The following is a 12,455-nucleotide window of genomic DNA, read 5'->3' on the forward strand; positions in this document are numbered from 1 at the left end:
TCAGGAGGCTGAGACAGGAGAATCGTTTGAATCCGGGAGGCAGAGGTTGCAGTGAGCCGAGATCGCGCCATTGCACTGTAGCCTGGGCAACAAGAGCGAGACTCCGTCTCAAAAAACAAAACAAAACAAAAAAAAACTGCATGATCTTGGGCAACTGGCTTAACCTCCCAGCACCTCTGTTACTGCATCTGCAATATGGGAATGAAAACACAAATTAATCATTCTGCACATAATTCTTAAGCATGTACTATATATGTGCCCAACATTGCTAGACACTGGGGATACCTCAATGAACAATACAGACAAAAATATCTCGGCCAGGCGCAATGGCTCACACCTGTAATCCAAGCACTTTGGGAGGTGAAGTGGGTGGATCACCTGAGGCCAGGAGTTTGAGACCAGCCTGGACAACATGGTGAAGCTCCATCTCTACTGAAAATGCAAAAATTAGCCAGGCATGGTGGCGCGCCCCTATAATCTGAGCAACTCAGGAGGCTGAGGTGAGAGGATTGCTTGAACCCAGGAGGCAGAGGCTGTATTGAGTTGAGATCGCACCACTGCACTCCAGCCTGGGTGACAGAGTGAGACCCCATCTCAAAAAAAAAAATCTGGCTTTATGGACTGTGTACTACACTCTAGTGGGGGTAAGAGGCAGTGGGTAAATTGGTAAGTAGATTATTAGATGTATTCGAAGGGGCATGGGGAATATGGGGTCAAGGTTATAGTTTTAAATAGGGTGGTCAGGGAAAGCTTTCTGAGAAGGTGACATTTGAACCAAAGACTTGAAGGAGAAGAGAGAGTAGGGCTGGGCACGGTGGCTCACGCCTGTGATCACAGCACTTTGGGAGGCTGAGGAAGGCGGATCGCTGGAGCTCAGGAGTTTGAGATCAGCCTGGGCAACATAGCGAAACCCCATCTCTACAAAAATTAGCCAGGTATGGTGGTGTGCACCTGTGGTCCCAGCTACTTGGGAGGCTGTGAGGTGGGGGGATCGCTTGAGCCTAGGAGTTCGAGGCTGCAGTGAGCTATGATTTTGCCAATACACTCCAGCCTGGGCAACAGAGGGAGACCCTGTCTCAAAAAATAAAAAAAAACGACAAAAAAACGGCCGGGTGTGGTGGCTCATGCCTATAATCCCAGCACTTTGGGAGGCCAAGGCTGGCAGATCACCTGAGGTCAGGAGTTCTAGACCAGCCTGACTAACATGGTGAAACCTCGTCTCTACTAAAATTACAAAAAATTAGGCAGGCATAGTGGCAGACACCTGTAATCCCAGCTATTCAGGAGGCTGAGGCAGGAAAATCGCTTGAACCTGGGAGGCGGAGGTTGCAGTGAACCGAGATTGCACCATTGCACTCCAGCCTGGGCGACAGTGAGATTCTGTCTCAAAAAAAAAAAGAGAGAGAGAGAAAGAAAGAGTGACATGGCCCTCTGGGGGAAGAGCATGCTGGGCAAAGAGAACAGCAAAAGCAAAAGTCTTGAGGTAGGAGCAAGCTTGGAATATTTAAGGAATAGCTGGGAGGTCAGTGAGAGGAGGGGGCAAGAGACGATGTTGGAGGGGTGATGGGGCACATCGTGGAAGGCCTTGTGAGCCATGCAGAAGGCTGGCTTTTACTCCAAGTGAGGTGGGAGCTACAGGAGGATGTGGAGCCGAGGAGGGATGCGGTCCAGTGTGACATGAAGCCATCACCCTGAGCTGTGGCAGCTCCAGAACTTCTACCCAGGATCGACTAGTGAGAGGCAGCCTTATTGGAAAGAGAGCCAGAATCTTCTTCAGTCCGCACTCACATATCCTTTATGTTGGGAGAAGGTTTCAAATATCCCTGTCAAAGATCGAGGCCGGGCGTAGTGGTTCACGCCTGTAATCCCAGCATTTTGGGAGGCTGAGGCGGGCGGATCACTTGAGGTCAGGAGTTCGAAACCAGCCTGACCAACATGGTGAAACCCCATCTCTACCAAAATTATAAAAAGTTAGCTGGGCATTGTGGCGGGTGCCTGTAATCCCAGCTACTCAGGAGGCTGAGGCAGGAAAATCGCTTGAACCCAGGAGGCAGAGATTGCAGTGAGCCGAGATCACACCACTTCACTCCAGCCTGGGCGACAGAGCAAGACTCCATCTCAAATAAATAAATAAATAGTCATAAAATTTGAGGGCAGGCTAGGGAAATGCTAATGGAGTTTTTGAGAGGCCGGCGCCACCACAGGGTTCAGCTGCTGTCCCAGACAGTGGGGGGCAGGCAGCAGGGGATCTACAGGAGAGAACAACAGGAGAGGCAGCTGTCATGTGGCATCTGTCCCTGGAAGCTTGAGGCAGTTTGGGTTCAAATCCTTGCTCCATTTCCTCTCTCTTTTTTGTTAACCAAAGTCCAGTTCGAGGCTTACCCCATATCCTCTCTGTTTCTCTTTATACCTGTGACTTCACCTCTCTGTATCCTTGATTCCCTAAGTGGGATTTTTAAGAGGACTGTTGTGAAAATTAAATATATTAAGTCCAATTTAAAAAAAAAAACAAATATATTAAGTGCTTTGAGGCCAGGCACAGTGGCTTATGCCTGTAATCCCGGCACTTTGAGAGGTTGAGGTAGGCAGATCACTTGAGGTCAGGTGAGCCCAGCAGTTCAATAGCAGCCTGGGCAATGTGGTGAGATCCCGACTCTACAAAAAAAATAAAAACTAGCTGGGCATGGTGGCACACACCTGTGGTCCCAGCTACTCGGGAGGCTGAGGCAAGAGGATCACTTGAGCCCAGCAGTTCCAGGCTTCAGTGAGATGTGTTCCCACTACTGCATTCCAGCCTGGGCAACAGAGCGAAGAGACCCTGTCTCAAAAAAAATCAAAAATAAATGCAAGAAGCCCCACTGTCTCACTCCACACCCTGCACTTTTGCAGGCTCACGCCTCCCTCAGGCCGCAGGGTCCCTCACCTGATGTGATGAAGGGAGATTTTGCATTGTTTGTTCATGAATTAGTTCAACCGTACACTGCCCTGGAATATAACTGAGCTCTGGGTTCAAATTCCTGGCTGATCCCTGTAATCCCAGCACTTTGGGAGGCTGAGGTGGGCAGATCACTTAAGGTCAGGAGTTCGAGACCAGCCTGGCCAATATGGTGAAACACTGTCTTTACAAAAAATACAAAAATTAGCCAGGTATGGTGGCGGGCACCTGTAATCCCACCTACTCGGGAGGTTGAGACATAAGAATTGCTTGAACCTGGACGATGGAGGTTGCTTTGAGCCGAGATCCTGCCACTGCACTCCAGTCTTGGCGACAGAGTGAGACACCGTCTCAAAAAACAAACAAATTTCCAACTGACAAACCAATGCTGTGCAACCTAAGCAGGTAATTTCCCTGAGCCCTGCCACCTCATCTGAAAAACAGAGATGGTAACACTGCTTTGCCCTAAACTTACCATGTTGTTATTTTTCTTTTCTTTCTTTTTTTTTTTATTTGAGATGGAGTCTCACTCTGTCACCCAGGCTGGAGTGCAGTGGTGCGATCTCAGCTCACTTCAAGCTCTGCCTCCCAGGTTCCCACCAACCTCCTGCCTCAGCCTCCCGAGTAGCTGGGACTACAGGTGCCCGCCACCACGCCTGGCTAATTTTTTGTATTTTTAGTAGAGATGAGGTTTCACCGTGTTAGCCAGGATGGTCTCAATCTCCTGACCTTGTGATCTGCCCGCCTTGGCCTCCCAAAGTGCTGGGATTACAGGCGTGAGCCACCGCACCCAGCCCTACCATGTTATTATTTTTCTCTCTTTATCTTTTTGAGACAGGGTCTTGCTCTCTCACCCAGGCTGGAGTGCAGTGGCGCAGTCATGGCTCACTGCAGACCAAGCTCCCAGGCTCAAGCCATCCTCCTGCTTCAGCTTCCCATGTAGCTAGGGCTACAGGCACACACCACCATCCCCAGCTATTTTTTAGCTTTTTTTTTTTTTTTTTTTTTTTTTGAGACAGAGTCTCACTCTGTCGCCCAGGCTGGAGTGCAGTGGCGCAATCTTGGCTCACTGCAACCTCCACTTTCTGGGTTCAAGCGATTCCCCTGCCTCAGCCTCCTGAGTAGCTAGGATTACAGGCGCATGCCACCAGGCCCGGCTAATTTTTGTATTTTTAGTAGAGACGGGGTTTCACCATGTTGGTCAGGCTGGTCTCAAACTCCTGACCTCGTGATCTGACTGCCTCGGCCTCCCAAAGTGCTGGGATTACAGGCGTGAGCCACCATGCCTAGCCTAGGCTTTTTATTTTTCTGTAGTGACAGGATCTCACTTTGTTGCCCAGGCTGCCCAGGTCTCAAACTCCTGGGCTTAAGTAATCCTCCTGCTTTGGCCTCCTAAAGTGCTGGAATTACAGGTGTGAGTGAGCCACTGTGCCCAGCCATGTTATTATTATTATTATTTTATTTTTCATTGAGACACTGTCTCGCTGTCACCCAGGCTGGTGTGTGGTGGTGCGAGCTCAGTTCACTACAACCTCTGCCTCCCGGGTTCCAGTAGTTCTCCTGCCTCAGCTTCCTAAGTACCTGGAATTACAGGTACGTACCACCATGCCCTGCTAATTTTTGTATTTTTAACAGAGACAGGGTTTCACCATGTTGGCCAGGCTGGTCTCGAACTCCTTACCTCAAGTGATGCACCCACCTCGGCCTCCCAAAGTGCTGGGATTACAAGCATGAGCCACCATGCCCGACCCTGTTATTATTTTTGAACTGGGACATAAGCCTTTGGCAGTTGTGATGCCACTGTCTCCCTCCCCTGCTTTATTTTTTTCCAAGGCACATTCTATGTATTTCACTCATTTATTTTCACTCCCTCACTCCCTTAGTAGAATAACATCTTTAAGAAGAATTTTTTTCCTTTTTTTGTTTTTTGTTTTTTGTTTTTTTGAGACAGAGTTTCGCTCTAGTTGCCCAGGCTGGAGTGCAGTGACGTGATCTCAGCTTACCGCACCCTCTGCCTCCCAGGTTCAAGCAGTTCTCCTGCCTCAGCCTCCCAAGGAGCTGGGACTACAGGCATGCGCCACCATGCCTGGCTAATTTTGTATTTTTAGTAGAGACGGGGTTTCTCCATGTTGGCCAGGCTGGTCTCGAACTGCCAACCTCAGGTGATCCACCTGCCTCAGCCTCCCACAGTGCTTGGATTACAGGTGTGAGCCACCGTGCCGGCTCTTTTTTTTTTTTTTTTTTTTTCCTGCAATCTCAGTTTCTGGAGCAGGGCTTGTCAGCAAGTCATTATTGATTAAATATTAGTTGAATTAATAGATTAATTAACTGGCCACTGAGCATCTGCTATGCACTTTCCTATGCTCCATGGTACTGGGGACATGGCAGTGAGTTAGATAGCCTGGCCCTGCTGTCATAGGTCTCCCAGTCAAATAGGAGAGACGAACCCGTCATTAGGCACTGCCAGCAGCAAGCACTGCCAGCTAATCACAGCACTGATTTTGAGCAGGAGTGGGACAGCTTAGATTTCTGTAGTTCCAATTTAGAAGTGTTCACCATTCATGATGCTTTCCTGGACCTATTTAATTGTTTTTGAGACTGACCGTCTTCTCTCCCTAGGAGGCATAGGCAGAGGGATCAGGGCTGGGAAAGGGAGGACCAGGGGACTGTGTGAGCCCAGAGGGCTTCATGGAGGAGGTGGTATGTGAGTGGACAGAAATGAGCAAGGTGTGCTTGGCAGGGAAAGCAGCTGTTGGGAGGGTCTGGTGATGAAAGTGTGGTTTTGGTTCAAGGAACTGAAAGATCATAAATATGGCAGGGGTGGGAAGAACGGTGAGAGAGTAGGCCAAAGAGGTCATTCAGGGAAGATCATTCAAGACCTTGTCAGCCACAGTGAGGAGCTGAGACTGTGTACTGAGGACACCGGGGAGCCACAGAGTTTTTGAGCAGGAGAGGGATGTGTCAAATTCATGTGGAGGTGGGATTGCAAGGATTGAGTGGAGTCTGGAAGCCAAGGGAGGTGGCTGGAGTGGGGACCCAGGTGGGAGAGACTAAGTCAGAGCTTGTGGGGGAGGGTGAATTGGAGAGACCCTCACAGGACCAAGTCGACAAATTGTTGGGGTCCAGGACAAGGCCCAGGGCTGGGGGTAGTCAAGGAGAGCTTTCTGGAGGAGGAGGCACCAAGGCTGAGACCTGAAGGATGGGTTCAACAGCTCTTCTTGAAATGGGGACCTGGGGGAGGAAGATGGTAAGGACAGTTGGGGACATAGTAGGTGTGGGAGTCTGGGGACACCTTGAAGGAGGTGTCTGGGGGGCCCTGGGACCTCCAGAGCTGGAGTCAGGGGAAAGGAGGAAACAAGACAGAGCTTTGGGTTGAGAAAGAGGGAATTGAAGCTGTAATGATGGGGGAAGATCCACAGGGGCCTGTGTATGTAGGGCTCTGTAAGACACGGTAAGAAGTTGGTACTTTGTCCTGGGGGCAATGGGGAGCCACAGAAGGATTTTGAGCAGGAGTGGGACAGCTTAGGGTTTTTAAGTTCCAGTTCAGAAGTGTTTATCATTCATGATGCTTTTTGGACCTATTTAATTGTTTTTCAGACTGACTGACTTCTTTCCCTAGGAGGGGCACTTATTTTAAAGGGTCCTTTGAAATAAAGGATCTAACTGCTGAAAATGAAAAATCAGTTTGCAAAACCAGTGTTCTGTTCTGTTTTCTGTAGACAATTGATGGTTCAGTCCAAAGAGGTCAGAAACAATTGATGGTTCAGTCCAAAGAGGTCTGCACCATCGAGTGAAAATCAGCGCCATTAAACATGAGAACATTTCTGTTTTAAACCATTTGGAAGCCCCGTGAATTTTATTTTGTTATTTTTTAAATTAGAGACAGGGGTCTCGCTATGTTGCCCAGGCTAGTCTCAAACTGCTGGGCTCAAGCGATCCTCCCACTTCAGCCTACCAAAATGCTGGAATTACATATGTGAGCTACTGCTCCTGGCCAGCCTGTGGATTTGTAAATGTCTCCTGTGGTGTAATCTGCCTCATGTTTCCTGTATGTAGGCTTCAGAAACACACTCTGCATTCTCAGATGGCTTGAATCAGCCTTGACTTTTTCCCCACCCTCTCAACCTGAATCTCAGGTTGAGATGCCATTGTCTGCACCTACCCTGTATGCTCTGGGCTTAGAACTGATACCAGCTGGTTATCATTGTGTATAAAAGTGTCACTAGGTATAGAGAGACATCTAAAATAATCTCCTCTCAAATTTTTCTATTCTGCTGCTCCATTTCTTCTGCTTTCAATATTTTTTGAGCAATTACAATGGCCTGGGCCCTAGAGCTATAGGAATAAATCAGACAACGGACATAGCAAGGGACACATATGTTGATTATGTGTGATTGAAGTGTATACAAGATACGAGGGCGTACACAGATCTCACCAACTAGCATGTTTCAAGGGCTTACTGTGCTTCCTGCCTTCCATGGAGATCTCATTGACTTCCCAACAAATGTGAGGTTGGTATTATTAATCTCCACGTTGTTCAGAGAATGAAAGTGTGGCTTAGAGAAGGGAACCTCTTTTCCCAGTTCCACAGAGCTGAGATCTGAAGTCTGAGCTGTGGGACTCTGAGACCCACCCCCTTAACTATTCAGAGATCCCCCAGCCACCACCCTCTAGTGCATATAAGATGATACCCATTTTATTTGTTGTTTTGAGACCGTGTCTTGCTCTGTTGCCCAGGCTGGAGTACAGTGGCACAATCACGGCTCTCTGCAGCCTCGACCTCCTGGACTCAAGCAGTGGTCCCACCCTCAGCCTCCCAAGTGGCTGGGACCACAGGCGTAGGCATGGGCTACCACACCTAGCCAATTATCTTTTTGTTTGTTTTTGAGACGGAGTTTCGCTCTTGTTGCCCAGACTGGCATGCAATGATGCAATCTCAGCTGACTGCAACCTCTGCCTCCCAGGTTCAAGTGATTCTTGGACCTCAGCCTCCCGAGTAGCCTGCCACCATGCCCAGCTAATTTTTGTATTTTTGGTAGAGACGAGGTTTCACCATGTTGGCCAGGCTGGTCTTGAACTCCTGACCTCAGGTGATCCACCCATCTTGGCCTCCCGAAGTGCTGGGATTACAGGCATGAGCCACCGTGCCCAGCTGCCTAGCCAATTTTTTAAGTTTTTGTAGAGATGGGGTCTCACCTTGTTGCCCCAACTGGTCTCAAACTCCTGAGCTCAAGCTATCCTCCCGCCTTGGCCTCCCAAAGTGCTGGGATTATAGGCATAAGCTACTGTGCCCTGCCAATATGGCTAATACCAGTTTATAAATGAGGCCAGCAGGGCTCAGAAGTAAAGCCCCATGCTCAGCATCAGTCGGTAAGAAAGTGGCAGAGGTGTGATCTGAACCATGAGCTCTCCAATTTAAAGGGCTGCTGTAGAGGAGGAATCAAATCTCCCACTGCCACCCTCCCCTGGGGGTTGGGGTGTTCAGGGATCTGTGACAGTGGGTTTTACTTCCTCCTTTTTGTGGGCTGTGGTGTCATACTCCAAGGGGGGCAGGACCACAAGGCAAGGGGACTGGGGGGTATTCTGTGGGCTGGGGGAGGACACGCTTCCTGGCAGTGCCCTCTCCCAGATGAGACCTGATCTCTTTTTTTTTTTTTTTTTTTGAGACAGAGTTTTGCTCTTGTTGCCCAGGCTGGAGTACAATGGCACAATCTTGGCTCACTGCAACCTCCGCCTCCCAGGTTCAAGCGATTCTCCTGCCTCAGCCTCCTGAGTAGCTGGGATTATAGGCATGCACCACCACACCCGGCTAATTTTGTATTTTTAGTAGAGACGGGGTTTCACCATGTTGGTCAGGCTGGTCTCGAACTCCCAACCTCAGGTGATTTGCCTGCCTCAGCCTCCCAAAGTGCTGGATTACAGGTGTGAGCCACTGCGCCCAACCAAGACCTGATTTCATCTCATGTCATACCAGCGAGGAGGCAGAGCATAAGTACCAACCTGGATGGGGCGCGCTGGGAGCCCCATGGAGGTTCTAGGGTCCTGAGAATACAGGCATTGAGACGGGCTGAGGAGGAACTCCAGCATCCGGCTGCCCATGCCCACCTTCAGTTTCACCCTGCCCTGCTCCCACAAGGATCTGAGCAGGGAGGGGGCCTGATTTCCTTCTCCAGCTGAGGCCACAGTCCTCTGGAGGCTAGGATCTGGTGATGGGGCACCCTAGCTAGGAGCCTGAGCCTCTTTATAATTTAGTTTCCATAGAAGTTTTATGTGCACTTAAAAAAATTCAATATAAGTAAAGACCTACAATGAAAAGCAACTGTCTTGTCTCTGGGGGTGGGATGGGGGATGCCTTTGCATGGGGAGCTGTTAGGAGCCTTGACAGTCACCTTTGCTGAGAGCCTCCTGCATGTCAGTGGCTCTTCTATGCACATTATATGTGTGCTAATTCCTTTTTTAAAACTTTACTTTTTGTAGAGATGAGTCCTGCTGTGTTGTGTAGGCTGGTCTTGAACTCCTGGCCTCACGCAATCCACCCCCAACCTTAGCCTCCCGGAGTGCAGGGATTACAGGTGTGAGCCACCTTTCCCAGCCTGTTGACTCCTTTAGTTGGGAGGAGTCAGTCAGATTTTAGACATCTCAAATGTTGTATGTTCAAAACCAAACTCCTAGTCTTTTCCCCAAACTTGTGCCTCTCTGTCTTGCCCAATGAGCTATTGACACCTCCAATCCTTGCAGTTGCTGCGGCCAAAACTCAGTCATCCCTGACTCCTTTACTGCTCTCAAACCCACATCCAGCCTAGAAATGCTATCCCCTCCACCTTCAAAATGCATCCAGACCCCGCCCTTTCTTCGACACTTGGCTGACCACACCCTGGTCCTGTCCACCCTTGGCTCCTGTCTGGATGCTCCCAGCAGCCTCCTCCCTGGGCTCCCTTGCCCTGCCCCAGTCTGTTCCCGACACACAGCCGCCAGGGGAATCTTGTAACACCTGTGTTTGTTTCTTCGGGCTGCTGTAACAAATTGCCATCAAGTTCGTGGCTTAAAACAACAGAATGTATGGCCAGGCGCAGTGGCTCCTGCCTGTAATCCCAGCACTTTGGGAGGCCGAGACAGTGGATCACTTGAGGTTGTGCCACTGCACTCCAGCGTGGATAACAGAGCGAGACTCCGTCTTAAAAAAAAAAAAAAAAAAAAAAAAAAACAAATTAATTCTCTCAGTTTTGGAGCCAGAAGTCCAAACTCAAGGTGTAGCAGGGCCATGCGCCTCCAGAAGCTGGAGGGGAGATTCCATTCCTCACCTCTCCCAGCTTCTAGTGGCTCCAGGCATTGCTGGGTTTATGGCCACATCACTCTAATGTCAGCCTCCCTGTTCACATGACCTTCTGCCTGTTCTATCTCTGAGGACAGTTGTGATTGGATTTAGGGCCCATCCAGATAGTCCAGGATGATCTCATCTCAAGATCCTAAATCTGACTACAATTGCAAAGATCCTTTTTCCAAATAAGGTCACATGCACATAAGTTCCGGGGATTATGCTTGCATGGGACATATCTTTTTTGAGGCCACCATTCAACCCACTACAAAATCCAACTGAAGCCCAGCGAAGTGGCTCATGCCTGAAATCCCCGCACCGTGGGAGGCCAAGGCGGGAGGTTCACCTGAGGCCAGGAGTTCAAGACTAGCCTGGGCAGCATAGGGAGATCCTCATCTCTCTCTTTTTTTTTTTTTGAGACAGAGTTTCATTCTTGTTACTCAGGCTGGAGTGCAATGGCGCAATCTTGACTCACTACAACCTCCTCTTCCTGTGTTCAAGCGATTCTCCTGCCTCAGCTTCCCGAGTAGCTGGGATTACAGGCATGTGCCACCACGCCCGGCTAATTTTGTATTTTTAGTAGAGACAGGGTTTCTCCATGTTGGTCAGGCTGGTCTCGAACTCCCAGCTTCAGGTGATCTGCCCACCTCGGCCTCCCAAAGTGCTGGGATTACAGGCATGAGCCATCACGCCTGGTGGAGATCCCCATCTCTTAAAAAAATTCTGAAGCAGATCACATCGTCCTTCCCTGCTGGGAACCCACACGTGACCCTGTTCTACTCATCACAGTCCAGGCAGCCCTGCAGGATCTGGCCCTGTCACCTCTGTGACATCTCCTCTCCCACTCCCCCCAGCCCACTTCACTGCAGACACACTGGCATCCTCACTCTTCTCCATCCACACCAGGCACATTCCTCCCTTGGGGCCTTTGTACTGATCATTTTTCCCACAGATGTCCATCTCACCCCACCTTGAAGTTTTTCTTCAGGTATCCCCTTCTCAGTGAGGCCTTTTCTGACCTCCTTATTAAATATCACAAACAATTCCACCCCCACCCACTTCCCTGATCCTCTGTGGCACTTACTACCTTCTAACATTATATCATTTATTTATTATCTTGTTTATTATCCCTTTTTTTTTTTATTTTTTGAGACGGAGTTTCCTCTGTCACCCACGCTGGAGTGCAGTGGCACCAACTCACTGCAACCTCCACCTCCCTGGTTCGAACAATTCGCCCACCTCAGCCTCCTGAGTAGCTGAGATTACAGGCGCCCTCCATCACGCCTGGCTAATTTTTGTATTTTTAGTAGAGATGGGATTTCGCCATGTTGGCCAGGCTGGTCTCAAATGCCCGACCTCAGGTGATCCACCCACATCGGCCTCCCAAAGTGCTGGCATTACAGGCGTAAGCCACTGCACCTGGCCTCTGTTTTTCCCTCGGGTCTATTTTGTTCACAGCTGTATCCCCAGTGCCTAAAACAATACCTGGTGCACACAAGGCAACCAGTAAATGTGTGTAAAATTAACGAACAGCAAATGCTATTGTTACCATGCCCATTTTGCAGATGGAGAAACCAAGAGCACAGAGGCGTTGTCACTTCTCCAAGGTCAAACAGTCCCTAAGTGCTGAAGCTCAGATTCAAACACAGGTATCTGGCTCTAGCACTTACTGTATTGTCTTGCCAGTCTCATCCAATCTAAATCGCTTCTCCAGTACTAGTTTATTTGTTTGTTTTTTATGAGACAGGCTCTCACTCTGTCAGCTGGGCTGGAGTGCGGTGGTGCAATCACTGCTCACACTGCAGCCTCCACCTCCCAGATTCAAGCAATTCTCCTGCCTCAGCCTTCCAAATAGTTGGAGCTACACGTCCACATCACCATACCAGGCTAATTTTCTTTCATTTGTTGTAGAGATTAGGTCTCACTATGTTGCCCAGGCTGGTCTTAAACTCCTGGGCTCAAGCAATCCCCACCTTGGCCTCCCAAAGTGCTGGGATTACACGTGTAAACCACCGCGCCTGGCCCTCCAATATTAGTTTACTTTTTAATCAAAAGTTAACACAATAAGAAAAATAATACAATTAAAACATCAAAAGTTAAAATTAAACTAATCATTACAGACCTGTAATCACTGTACAATTTGGAAGCCAAAAAACATCACTGACAATTTGAACGAAGTCCATCTATTTTCTTCCTATTTTTATT

General features: G+C 49.1%; 1 protein-coding gene across 31 annotated transcripts in view; it reads left to right on the forward strand.

Annotated features, from left to right (window-relative positions):
• PLD3 (phospholipase D family member 3) overlaps positions 1 to 12,455 on the forward strand; it is a 31,047-nt gene that overhangs the window by 3,087 nt on the left and 15,505 nt on the right. For 8 of the 31 annotated variants that reach the window (XM_063657731.1, XM_063657724.1, XM_063657715.1 and 5 more), the window contains exon 2: positions 11,816 to 11,899. The exons of 19 other annotated variants lie outside the window; for them this stretch is intronic. The gene's annotated coding sequence lies outside the window, so the exon portion shown is untranslated. Of the gene's footprint in view, positions 1 to 4,430; positions 4,529 to 11,815; positions 11,900 to 12,455 lie in introns of all 31 variants that reach the window. 4 more of the 31 variants (XM_063657726.1, XM_054462762.2, XM_063657717.1 and 1 more) reach the window with 1 other exon arrangement.

Source organism: Pongo pygmaeus, chromosome 20 (genome assembly GCF_028885625.2).
Source record: "Pongo pygmaeus isolate AG05252 chromosome 20, NHGRI_mPonPyg2-v2.0_pri, whole genome shotgun sequence".
Lineage (NCBI taxonomy): Eukaryota > Metazoa > Chordata > Mammalia > Primates > Hominidae > Pongo > Pongo pygmaeus.